Below are 13,112 nucleotides of genomic sequence, written 5' to 3'. Positions count from 1 at the left end.
GATTTTTGGAAGACAAGTTGACCCCCAGGTATTTCACTTTTTTAACCACATTTAATTCTGTTTCCTTCTGAAACCCATCTGTTTCTGAAAGTGTCAAGTTCTTTCCCAAAACCTTGGTTTTTTGTTTATTCAACTTAAATCCCGCCACCCGACCAAACTCCTGAATCAGTTCTAAAACTCTTTTTGTACTAGATTCTGGCTCCTGTAATGTTAAAACCAAGTCATCTGCAAAGGCTTTCAGTTTATATTGTTTCGCTCCGACCCGTATTCCTTGTTCCTAATCATGTTCAGGAGTACCTCCAGGACCGAGATAAATAATAGGGGGGATAGGGGACACCCCTGCCATGTTCCTTTTTCAATTTGGAACTCCTCTGTCACCACATTGTTCACTATCAACTTAGCTTTTTGTTCTGAATAAATTGCTTCTATACCATTTTCAAACCCCCGTCCCACTCCCATCCCTTCCAAGTTTTTCTTCATAAACTTCCAAGAAATGTTATCAAAGGCCTTCTCTGCGTCAATAAAGATTAGCACTGCTTTAGTGTTAATATTTGTTTGCAAGAGTTCCAGAATATCAATAATGTTCCTGGTATTGTCAAACAAATGCCTGCCTGGGAGAAAGCCTGCTTGGTCCTTGTGAATTACTTCATTTAGTACCTTTTTAAGTCTACTTGCCAAAATGTCTGCAAATATTTTGTAATCCACATTTAGGAGTGAGATGGGACGGTAGTTCTTAAGCTGGGTCTTTTCAGTTTCCACTTTGGGTATCAATGTGATGAAAGCTTCTTTCCACGTTTCCGGTGCCCTTCCTCCCCCCATAATCTGATTGCAAACCTCCATTAATGGTTGTATCAAATAGTCCTTTAACATCCTATAATACTTGGAGGTAAGTCCATCTGGGCCTGGAGATTTACCCAACTGCATGGAAGTTGAATATATGTTTTTTGGAGTACTTATTTTTTTTACTCGTCTCTCTGTTGTGTGCTCTGTTCTCAGATGTGCAGGCATTTGCAAAATTTGGGAACAGGGTAAAGAGACATCTACTGAATACCACAATCTAATCATTGATTAAAGAAACATTCATCATTTATAAGAATATAGTGTCCCAAAGTGGGCAGGAATCTTTGCCTTTAACATGTTTTACTGAAGAGCAACTGGACTTTCTGAGCAAGCTTTGGCTTCCTTGACACCTGAGGAAGAAGCACTGATTTAACCCACAGTGCCACCCGTGTCCCAAATTTAGTTATAGGCATTTAGTGAAGTCACATCAATCCAAGCAAACATGTCTTCAGAGGCATGCAAATAGCCACATATTAATATGGATTTCATTTCATTGACATTACTAGGTTGTTGTAGTGTATGTTAGTCAGTCAGGTTCTGCAAGGACCTGCAGGGTTTAGGCTATGAGGGACAAAAGAAGGACAGTGAACCTTGTGTCCTTAACTTTGATCTGTTAAAAACACAAATAGTCACAAAATGGCCATTTGCCAGGTTCTCTGTTGTTCGCCATATATATTTAGGCAGTTGTGACACAATTTCTTGCAAATATTGCAAGTTTCTTGGAAAATTTCAGGAGATGTCTGAAAAGCAGTAAGACCACTTGAAAGGCTTATCAGGTGGTTTTCTTTCTCAAACGCTGTGGGAAGGGGATCTGTAGTGATCTCTGGAAGGCCAGCGTTGAAATCCAAACAACCTTCACATGTGCCTTCCTTTGCACACAGCTCTTAATCCAAACTGATTTGAAGCAATGAACCAAGGTCTTGGCTTGAAGTCGGTTGCTAAATATTTCCTTGGAAACATCATCAGTAGACAAAGCTTCAGGCCAGAACATGAAGGGAATGAGGTTGTGATATAAATGGAATAAATAATATAAATAAATTGAATTTTGAGAATTGTGTGCCTATGTGGAATGGGGCAAACTAACTGGAATGCATAGCCTCTAGCACGGTGCATCTCAAAACTTTTTCTCAGGGTCACGCTTTGCTCATGACACACCGGATTTTTCATTGAGAAGAAATACATTGGAATACAAAAAGAAAGAACTAGCAGGGCTTGATTTATAACACAGAACACAACTACATTATAATATGATCATGGGGCATCCAGAAAGCATGAAACGATGGAACTACATCAGAAAAGGAACCATTCCCAATTGTTTAAATGTTTCTTTGGTTGTCCTTGAATCTTCAAATGACACTTGCCTTCTTCTCCTGCCACATCCAAAAGCACCCTATATCCTTTTAGAACCGCTGCTCTAGCAATATTTTGTGCAGGCAACAAAGCAAGTGAAGTACTTAATCATAAGACAGCCTGATGCATCTGGGGAGGGGTGTGTGTTGTTTGGCCTCACATGTTCATTTATCTGCGGTTCTCAGGCTGTGGGTCCCCAGATGTTGTTGGACTACAACTCCCATCATCCCTGAGCTCTGGCCTTGCTAGCTAGGGGTGATGGGAGTTGTAGTTCAACAGCATCTCGGGACCCACAGGTTGAGAAAGGCTGATTTAGATGAACACTGGAGAGTTGGGCATGGGTGCCAAACCTCATTTAGAAAGCAGGGAATAATTCCCCCCCCCAGTCCTTGGTTGGGGTATCACGTACTACAGTTAGGCACTGAAGACATGCCTCCCTGCCAGAATCAGAGAATACCCTCATCTGCTTGTGCTTTCTGAATCCAGTTGATTTGGTTTGCAGATCTGGTGTATTAATAAATAAAACCTTATTCACCAATGCGTTGCCTCATGAATCGTCTTTGTGGGTCTGGGGGCAAAAATTAAGCTGAACCACATTAACGAGCGCTGATAAGATAAGTAAAGATGGAATATTTTTACATCAAGGTCTGTAACGTTTGCTGGAGATGCCAGGTGTCAGATATATGAGGTGTGTCAAGGAACAAGTCAAGAAGGCTTGAAATGTTCCTGAAATGTTTAAAGTTGGATTCAGTTAAAAGAAAAATGGTGGGTGTGGGATGAAACAGTATAAATGAATGAATGAATGAATGAATGAATGAAGAAGCATATAAAAAGAAAACTCAGCAGAGACTTCCAGATTCTTATTTGACAAAGCTGAAAACACCTTTTATGACCATCAGAAACCTTTCATTTTGAGATTGTGGGTATGTTCTCTCTCAGGTGGTATTAGTTGGAAGTGAGTATCATTTTATACCTATTAAAGATACAGTCAATAATAGCAATACTTTCCAATTAATCCTAAACCAGTCAAAGCTTTGTGTTTTAAAGGTTATGGCTTAGCACCTTGTATGAGTTTCTGCAAGCTTTCATCTGTGAAGCAATGTGAGTTCCATTTCACTAGGCTTGGCGGATTCATTTGGCACAACCTTAGCTTTGAGGCAACTAATAACCCCAAGTCCCAGGTGTGAAGGAAAGTTTGTCATGCAAGATTTATTGATAGCAGTGGGCCTTCTTGGTGGTGGCGCCCGCCCTGTGGAACACCCTCCCACCAGATGTCAAGGAAATAAACAACTATCTGACTTTTAGAAGACATCTGAAGGCAGTTTTTAATGTTTGTTGTTTTATGTGTTCTTAATATCTTGTTGGAAGCTGTCCAGAATGGCTGGGGAGGCCCAGCCAGATGGGTGGGGTATAAGTAATAAATTATTATTATTACTACTACTATTATTATTATTATTCATACTAGTGGTAGATAATTCAATAAATGGCTACTAACTATAATTAGAGGTGGCTCAAAACCACCCTGAGATTTGCAGCTGAATGGCAGAGGGCCTTCTTGGTAGTGGTGCCCACCCTGTGGAACGCCCTTCCACCAGATGTCAAGGAAACAAACAGCAATCTGACTTTTAGAAGACATCTGAAGGCAGCCCTGTTTACGGAAGTTCTTAATGTGTGATGTTTTGTTGTGTTTTTAATATCCTGTTGGAAGCCGCTCAGAGTGGCTTGGAAGGCCCGGCTAGATGGGTGGGGTATAAATAATAAATAATAATAAATAACAACCATCATCATTCTGCTATCTGAGACAGAGCCTTCCCCATACTGAATGCACCACCTGAGACAGATGCTTTATCTAACAGTAGCTTTGACGATGGTCATGATGGCTACATACTCCCTGAAGAGCCAGAAAAATATATTATTTATTATCCCTGACTAATATATTTAACTGCTGTTAGAATGCCTTCGGGACGCAGGTGGCGCTGTGGGTTAAACCTAGGACTTGCCGATCGGAAGGTCAGCGGTTCGAATCCCCGCGACGGGGTGAGCTCCCGTTGTTTGGTCCCTGCTCCTGCCAACCTAGCAGTTCGAAAGTACATCAAAGTGCAAGTAGATAAATACGTACCGCTCTAGCGGGAAGGTAAATGGCGTTTTCGTGTGCTGCTCTGGTTCGCCAGAAGCAGCTTAGTCATGCTGGCCACATGACCCGGAAGCTGTACACCGGCTCCCTCGGCCAATAAAGCGAGATGAGCACCGCAACCCCAGAGTTGGTCATGACTGGACCTAATGGTCAGGGGTCCCTTTACCTTTACTAAATTTGACACGAGGATCCCTGAGGTGGAGGAGATAGCCTTTGTCTACATTTGGACAACCGACACCATGTTGAATCAACCTGGCAGGTCAAACTAACCTTAATTAAATAATAATAATAGTTTTACTATTTATACCCTGCCCATCTGGCTGAGTCCCCCCCCCCCCAGCCTATCGGGGCAGCTTCCACCAAAATATAAAAATAATAATAAAATGTCAAACATTAAAAACATCCCAATACAGGGCTAAATAGTAGTTTACACACACACACACACACACAGAGAGAGAGAGAGAGAGAGAGAGAGAGAGAGAGAGAGAGAGAGATTTGGGGCAGGGGCAGGTGGGCTCTTCCCACTTGCAAAATATAATTTCGTAGTATGAGGTTCTGCTATGGTTTGCTAGCATTTTAGAAACAGATTGCTTAACATCTAGATCTTGAATGCTCAGTCAAAGGATTCTCCACCAGTGACTTTAAGCCATTGGCCAGGTTCTCCGTTGCTGATCATATATGTCTCACTGCTAATTAAAGTTTCTTGCAAACATTCCAGAAATGTTGGAAAGCAAAAAGACCACTTGAAAGCCATATCAACCAGGTTTACTTTTCCAATGTATGTGTGGATTGAGGTGTTGTTTCTAATGCAGTGAACTCCGGAAGGCAGAAACTGAACAAACAAACATCATTGTGGGGCGCCAGCGTGGTGTGGTGGTTAAGAGCGGTGGACTCGTAATCTGGTGAACCGGGTTCGCTTCCCCGCTCCTCCACATGCAGCTGCTGGGTGACCTTGGGCTAGTCAGACTTCTCTGAAGTCTCTCAGCCTCTCTCACCTCACAGAGGGTTTGCACACAGCTTTTTGACCCAAACTGATAACCTTTCATTTGAGGCAATAAACAGAGTTCATGGCTTGGGGTCCATCACTAAATATTTCAGTGTAAACTTCACCAATGGCACAAAGCCCCTAGGCAGACAACCACAAAGAGAGTCAGGGTGGGATACAAATGGAATAAATCATATAAATGACTATCATCTTGAGCTCTCTTTTTTCCTGGGGGAATGAGGCAAACTAACGGGAGCTCATAACCTCTAGCAGCATTTCATGCAGGCAGGTCAGAAAGTTAAGAAAATAAACATTAGACACACTGAAGCATCATTCAGTGAAGGGTACATTTTAGGTACCCTTCCTTCCCCCGTTTTCTGCATGGAGGGTCTTGTATGCTGGAGAGTAAGCTTTAGACTTCTCATGTTCATTTAGATGAACACGGGAGACTCATACATGAACAATGCCAGATGTAGCTAAACAAGCTATAGCTTAGGGCCCCACTCCATTGGGGGCCCAAAAATTTTTTGAAGGGGGAAAAACTGGATGTACATTTTCAAAATATAAGATAAAAAACAAATAAAATAAAACCTACATACAGCAACAGTGTTTTGTGTTGTGTACGCTCCTATGATGTAAGTAATGGGCCCCACCTGCTAGCCTCCTCCTTAAAATATCACTGGTTTGCTCATTTCTATATATAGGATGCCTACATTCTGAATGGACTGGTTACAGGGCAACATGTAGCATGCAGCTCAGTGCAGCACAGCTGAATGTAGGTCAAGCTGTTGTACCAGTTATCTAATATTAAAATACATATTTTGATATGTGCAAATGGCTTTAGATACCTATTAGGTTCATAAATTACCATATAGCATACATTCAACACACAAAAACAGTGACAATTTGTTGTTGGCAAAGGACAGCTGGACATATAAAGGGCCCCATTACCTTCAGTAGCTTAAAGGTAAAGGTAAAGGGACCCCTGACCATTAGGTCCAGTCGTGACCGACTCTGGGGTTGCGGTGCTCATCTCACTCTATGGGCTGAGGGAGCCGGCGTACAGCTTCCAGGTGATGTGGCCAGCATGACTAAGCCGCTTCTGGCAAACCAGAGCAGCGCACGGAAACGCTGTTTACCTTCCCACCGGAGCGGTACCTATTTATCTACTTGCACTTTGACATGCTTTCAAACTGCTAGGTTGGCAGGAGCAGGGATCGAACAACGGGAGCTCACCCCGTCGCAGGGATTCGAACCACCAACCTTCTGATCGGCAAGTCCTAGGCTCTGTGGTTTAACCCACAGCGCCACCTGCATCCCATCAGTAGCTTAGGGCCTCATTAAACCTAAATCCAGCCGTGTGTGTGTGTGTGTTGGGTTCGCATACCCAAGGCTCATTTGGCAACTATGTAGTAATTTTCTTCCAGTCCTTTGCTGAGCAGTCACATAATACAGCACAGAATGTTACATGTCCAGAAGACTGAAGGGATATTTTCCTACCAAATCAGATAATATCCTCATCTGCCTGCACTTTCAGGTTTCGCATAATTTTTTCTATGGATCTTCCATTAGGTGTATTAATAAATATAATTCATTTACCAATGCTTTGCCTCATGAATCCTCTTTGTGGGTGTTGGGGGCAAAGATTTAAAAAGCCAAAGTCAAGAGTTATGATCATTTAAGTAAAGATGAAAGATCATGGTTCCTTTTTTGTGCATCGTGGTCTGAGCTATTTGCATGAGACACGAGGTATATAGTGTGTGTCAAGGGACAAATCAGGAAGGCACAGGATGGGACTGTTCCAGACATTATTATAGTTGGACTCACTTAAAAGAAAAATGGTGGGAGTAGGATGGGACCAGTACAGTTAAAGGAACTGATAAGCAGATAAAAAGGAAAGCCAAGCAGAAGGAACAGAAACTTCCAGGTACCTCTTTGGTAAACAGCCACTGACCATCTGAGACCTCCTTCTCTTTCATTTTGGGATTGTGAGTATGCTCTCTCAGGTAAACAGCCACTGACCATCTGAGACCTCCTTCTCTTTCATTTTGGGATTGTGAGTATGCTCTCTCAGGTAAACAGCCACTGACCATCTGAGACCTCCTTCTCTTTCATTTTGGGATTGTGAGTATGCTCTCTCAGGTTGCATGAGATGGAAGGAGACTGATATTTTCCGTTTCAGGAGGGTGGGAGCAAAGAAACTCAACAAGACACTATTCTTCTCCTTTCACTCACCCTTGGTTGGCCAACTTCTTATGAGCCTATTCAACTCATCCTCTCTTCTGCCCTTGAGGGTCTATCAGAGAGCAGGAGGAAGCGGCAAGTATCCCATTCAATTCTTCATTGATTAATGCTCCACGGCAAGGAAGAAACATATTATTACACAGTGCTTTATGCGGTGAATTAAACTTTGAAAGTTCAACAGCGTTAATTTCAGGTGTCACCCTGCACAATGTATGCACTCACATGATGCAAAAGGTGGAGAAGGTGGATAGGATCATAGTATGAAGCTGAAACTGGGAAAATTCAGGATCAGGACAGATAAAATGAAGGGAAATTGCACCAAAGGTGCATTTAAACTACAATTAGACTACCATAAATATCTTTATTCTAGGAACGCCTTTCTGAGAACAAGCTTAGTTTAAAATATATGTTTGCTAACAAGACAGTATTCCTTTTAATAAACAAGTGCGTAACATAAAGTTAGCATAATAAATGTTACATAGAAAAACATGAAACTTAGAAAAATAGGTGAACCTAATAATACTTGTGGCTCACCAGGGTCTTTTAAAGTCAGAGGCAATAATGCTCTTGTGTCTTATGTTCTAAATTTCTTTCCAATTAAAAAATGATAAATAATTCAAAATCAATCCAAACTATTTTAAAGAAGAAGAAGAAAAGTTCCAAAAGGTATTGGAGTGGATCGAATAATAAAGATCCGGTGGATAATAGTCATCATTTTGAAAAGTTACATAATAATCTAAATAAATTTATGTATTGAAACCTGGACCCTCTTCAGACAACTCTGGTCCTTTTCCCAACAGACAAAGGGCCTGTTGTGGGTTGTGGGACATCCTGTGTCCTCTGGCCGGCCATTGTGAGGAAAAAGATCAAATGGGCCTTTGCTTGCCTTCAGGAGGATGCCAAGTTCCTTTGTCAATACCTTCTTTATTGGAGGACTAAGAAAAATAATGGCACGTGGGTGGCACTGTGGGTTAAACCACAGAGCCCAGGACTTGCCAATCAGAAGGTCGGCAGTTCGAATCCTCGCGACGGGGTGAGCTCCAGTTGTTTGGTCACAGCTCCTGCCAACCTAGCATTTCGAAAGCACTTCAAAATGCAAGTAGATAAATAGGTACCGCTCCGGTGGGAAAGTAAACACCATTTCTGTGCGCTGCTCTGGTTCGCTCGAAGCGGCTTAGTCATGTTGGCCATATGACCTGGAAGCTGTACGCCGGCTCCCTCGGCCAGTAAAGCGAGATGAGCGCCGCAACCCCAGAGTCGGCCACGACTGGACCTAATGGTCAAGACCTAATGGACTGGACCTAATGGTCCCTTTACCTTTACCTTTAAGAAAAATAATATACGTAGCTGGTAACCTGCATTTTGGGGCTAGGGGGAAGCAACATTGGCTTCCTAACTGTGTGATTCCTCAAAAGCTTTCCTGGCAATAAACAAAGAGGCCCTAATCAGAAGACGAGAAGCTTCCTTGAAAGATTTCTCCTTGAATACACAATAGCAGGCATAGATTGCGTTCTCCAAGGTAAAGCACACAGTTTGGATAAAGTAATGGCAAGATCCAGCTGGCACAGTTTGTTCATTCCGCCAGTGAATCAGCATTTAAAGGATTCCCTGAAAACACAGTGTTTGGAAATTCTTGTCCCTTTCTTTCTCTGTTGTTAAAGGCTGTGCCACTCACCATCGGGGAGTTTAGTTAAGAATTGCTTTGCTTCCACAAGTGTTACCTTGGGGGGAGGGGGGAACCATAGAATTGTAGAATCAGAAGAGATCTAGTCCTATCAGAAGAGAACCCATGACCCATTAGATCGTGCTCTAATGACCGAGGAAATTATTTATAAATGAATGCTACCCACTTCGTTGGTGTTTCTGTCGCCAGAAAAAGAACTTCCCTGAGAAATGTACTTAACCTCTGCTGGAACTGTTACAGTTTCTGCGTTTATTCTGTTTCGTTTTGCTTTTGAATTCACTGCTGTTCTACTTTTATCCATGCAATTCGCATCAGGTGCTCTTGAAACCCCTGCCTCAGATCCAGGAATTGCCACATCCAGCCGATCAAGGCCTCAAGGTCTTCACTTCTCAAGAGGGATATACGGAAGAAAAAAGCAAGAAGAAAAGGCCATGAATGCTCTACTTGGATTCAGGTTTTGCACTGCCACTGCAGCCATGCTTTTCATTTGCACAGAGGTTTGGCCTGTTGCTTTTGCAACAGCAGAACAATCCCAGGCTGTGGCTATCTGGCTCAAACTGAAAGCCAACAGTTTGAACCAAGATGTGTGTGAGGAGCTGGGCACATGTGAAACTGTCTGGGAGGATCTCCCTCGGATGAGTCTCCACCTTCCAGACATTGATGACGTAGAAGAATGCTTCCCCCCTGAATTCAAAAGGGAAGTCTGCCTGAGACGCCTTTCCAGGGGACTTTATATATTTAGTACCTTTCTGAAATATTTGCATCAACATTTGTATGCCACCGAACCACATACCTATTTTTGGCAACAAACGGAGAAGCTCGCCCAGACCACGAAGTCGTTGATGGATCATCCTAGCACTTTGATCTTCCCAGATGTAAATGTTGCAAAATCTGTTGAGGCAGTGAAAGCAGCTCACACTGGTTGGACGCCCTCCATTCTCAGGCACCTGGTACTGAGAAAGTATATTGAATTCATGGATGCAACTGCAAGAGCGTATTTCTACATTAAAAGAAACTAGAGTTTATGGATAACGATTAATCATGTGCACCGACAGCCGCTTATGAGAAATCAACTATTTGGATGGAGAAAATGACCCAGAATTCACCAAGTAAAATGATTTAGAATCCACAATGTAGCCCACATCCTTAACTTTGATCAGAGAGCCAACACTGACAGGTTGTGTTTTTTTTTAATAAATATTTTATTAAGTTTTAACAATAAGAAAATTTCAAAAAGATACAAAAACAAAAAAGAATACAGAATTACAAATACAATAACACAAACATTGAGCACAAAAAAAGAAAAAAGAGAGCACATGTACAGAAAAAACAAAAAATTCCCTTTTTCTTAGTTTCTCATCTTCAATTAACTTATTTTCCTGACTTCCTCACATCTACCGTTCTTGTATCCCTTTTGAAAATTAGTTCAGCAAAATCATGTCCTATTAATTTATCTGTTATTTATCCAAATCATACATTTTAGCTTGTTGCTGGAACCCCTATGGTTCATTTCAATGTCCTCAACATTCAAAAATTTTACAGTTTCTGCAAATAAATTTTAAATTTCGTCCAATCTTCCTCCACCAGCTCTTCTCCCTGGTCTCGGATTCTGCCAGTCATTTCCGCCATCTCCATATAGTCTATTAGTTGCATCTGCCTGTCTTCCAGGGTGGGTAGATCTTGTGTCTTCCAATGCTTTGCAATGAGAATTCTTGCTGCTGCGGTAGCATACATAAAAAAAGTTCTATCCTTCTTTAACACCGATTGGTCCACTATGCCCAACACTGACAGGTTTTGGAAGCACAACTTCCATGAGGCTCCCCTTAAGCATCAATCAAATTGTTAGTTAGAGACAGCCTCCCTGATGTATCTGCAGAGGCATAATTCTCATAAAAGTGAGGAGTTTGTGGAGAAATCCAAAAGAGCTCCTAAAACTAGATTTCCCCCACTTCAGATAAAATAGTTTGTAGCTAAAGCATCTCCCCCATTGTTTTGAGTTATGAATTACCATCGGAAGGAAGGAAGGAAGGAAGGAAGGGTTTGTATTTGATATCCTACTTTATCACTACCCTAAGGAGTCACAAAGCAGCTCACAATCTCCTTTTCCCTTCCTCCCCCTCAAAAAACACTCTGTGAGGTGAGTGAGGCTGAGAGACTTCAGAGAAGTGTGACTAGCCCAGGTTCACCCAGCAGCTGCATGTGGAGGAACGGGGATGTGAACCCAGTTCACCAGATTTCTAGTCTACCGCTCTTAATCTCTACACCAGAAAGAAAGAAAGAAAGAAAGAAAGAAAGAAAGAAAGAAAGAAAGACACGTGCTTTAAAAAAAACAAATAAAAGGGCTCTTTCTTTCTTTCTTTCTTTCTTTCTTTCTTTCTTTGCAGAGAAAGCTTTCACTGCCCTTTCGGCAGCGCTTCTCAACCCCCTGATAATCAGCTGACTAGTTGCTTGCGAAGTTCTTCCTAGGCTCCGATAACATCTAGAATGCCACAAGTTGTTCATCCCTGTCTTAGTGGAGAACATTATTCTGCTTTAACTTCTGTACTACAACGATGATTTATTATATATTTTGCAAGTGAGGGCAGATTTTAAATGTTTAACCTTCCGAAATTATGTCACTTGCCTTCCAAATGCAAGCGATCACTTCATGTGAAAGTTATAGGATTGCTTGACTGATTGCATTTCTTTGCCCAAAGTGGCTTACAAACAATAAATAATGATAACATAATAAAACATGATAGAACGACACAAATACAGCAGAAATCATAGAGAGAGGCACTTAGCCTCATTTCTTCTCCCATTAGATTTGCCCAGTCCTTTTTGCCACTGGTCACCTGCATATTCTTTTACCTCATAGGAGTAGAATGTGCACTATCCTTTATGAAGTCTAAGTTAGCTTCAGAATGCCTTGATCTGGACACAACCTGCACACACGTTGACTTTGCCCAGTGGTGCAGGGCTCAGGTAGTGGGGGCAGACGAAATCACATCTCTCCTGGTGAGATTTTGTGGGATCTCATGGGATGACAATTATCTCGTGGGATATTGCAGGGAGATAGGAGGAGCCAAGACCTTAAAATCCCTCACCCATTTGCTCCTTGTGAGATGCTCATTGTTGGTGTTAAGCCTCACTGGGGAAGTCACTGGCTGACAGGGCCAAAAATTATTTCCCACCCCCCTTCCAACCTTAATTGGCTCCTGGGTTGGGGGCTTTCCCAGCCTTCCCCTCAGTAGCATATGGCTTATTTATGTTAGTCAGTCTTGGAATTTTGTATGTTCCTGCAGGATCAGCACAGAAAGGGAGACCCCATGAGAGGTTGGGGGTGGAGTATTGGCTACGGCACACTCTAAGCTTGGGTTAGGGCCTCTGCCCAACTTGGATCTCTCACCCTGGATGTCCAATGAGGCCCTGGATGCTTGGTTTGCACCATTCCAGGGCTCAACACAGGTTGTCTCCACAGGAAGGGGTTCGGCCCTTACCACCAACAATGGAGTGCCATTGCAACAGCAAAGGCTGTTGGAATGAAGAACTGGATCTGCGTTCTGCTGCCATGCCAAACCTGCTTTCCTCCTGTAGTCAATAAAGATCTGACCTGATTTCTCCCAACTCTGGTGCCTGTCTCAGTTATTTCACCACAGTCGCTGTGAACAACAGAATGTGTCTGCATGGGCAAGCAACAAAATATAGTAAACTACATATTATTTACTGGCTATTCATCCAACAGGATTTATATTCCACTCAGTCATCAGAACCTCTAAGCAGGTTACATAAAATATACATTAAATAAACCAATGAAAAGAGATGCTAAAGACAAGATTTCAAAATATAAAATAAAGTCAGTTTCAAAAATAGGCAACATTTGTAAGCTTCTTTAC

General features: G+C 42.2%; 1 long non-coding RNA gene across 2 annotated transcripts; it reads left to right on the top strand.

Moving 5' to 3' along the window:
- The first annotated feature begins 3,023 nt into the window (after positions 1 to 3,023).
- LOC308584201 lies at positions 3,024 to 12,843 on the top strand. Of its 2 annotated transcripts, none has more exons than XR_014006627.1 (3): positions 3,024 to 3,109; positions 9,553 to 10,414; positions 11,029 to 12,843. It is a non-coding gene; the product is annotated as an uncharacterized lncRNA (long non-coding RNA). The 2 variants fall into 2 exon arrangements; XR_014006628.1 differs by having other exon boundaries at positions 3,043 to 3,145.
- The last annotated feature ends 269 nt before the right edge of the window (positions 12,844 to 13,112 follow it).

This window comes from Podarcis bocagei, assembly GCF_964188305.1.
Source record: "Podarcis bocagei genome assembly, chromosome: 3".
Classification (NCBI taxonomy): domain Eukaryota; kingdom Metazoa; phylum Chordata; class Lepidosauria; order Squamata; family Lacertidae; genus Podarcis; species Podarcis bocagei.
Note: the sequence above shows the minus strand (reverse complement) of the source record. Positions and strands in the feature narration are given on the sequence as shown.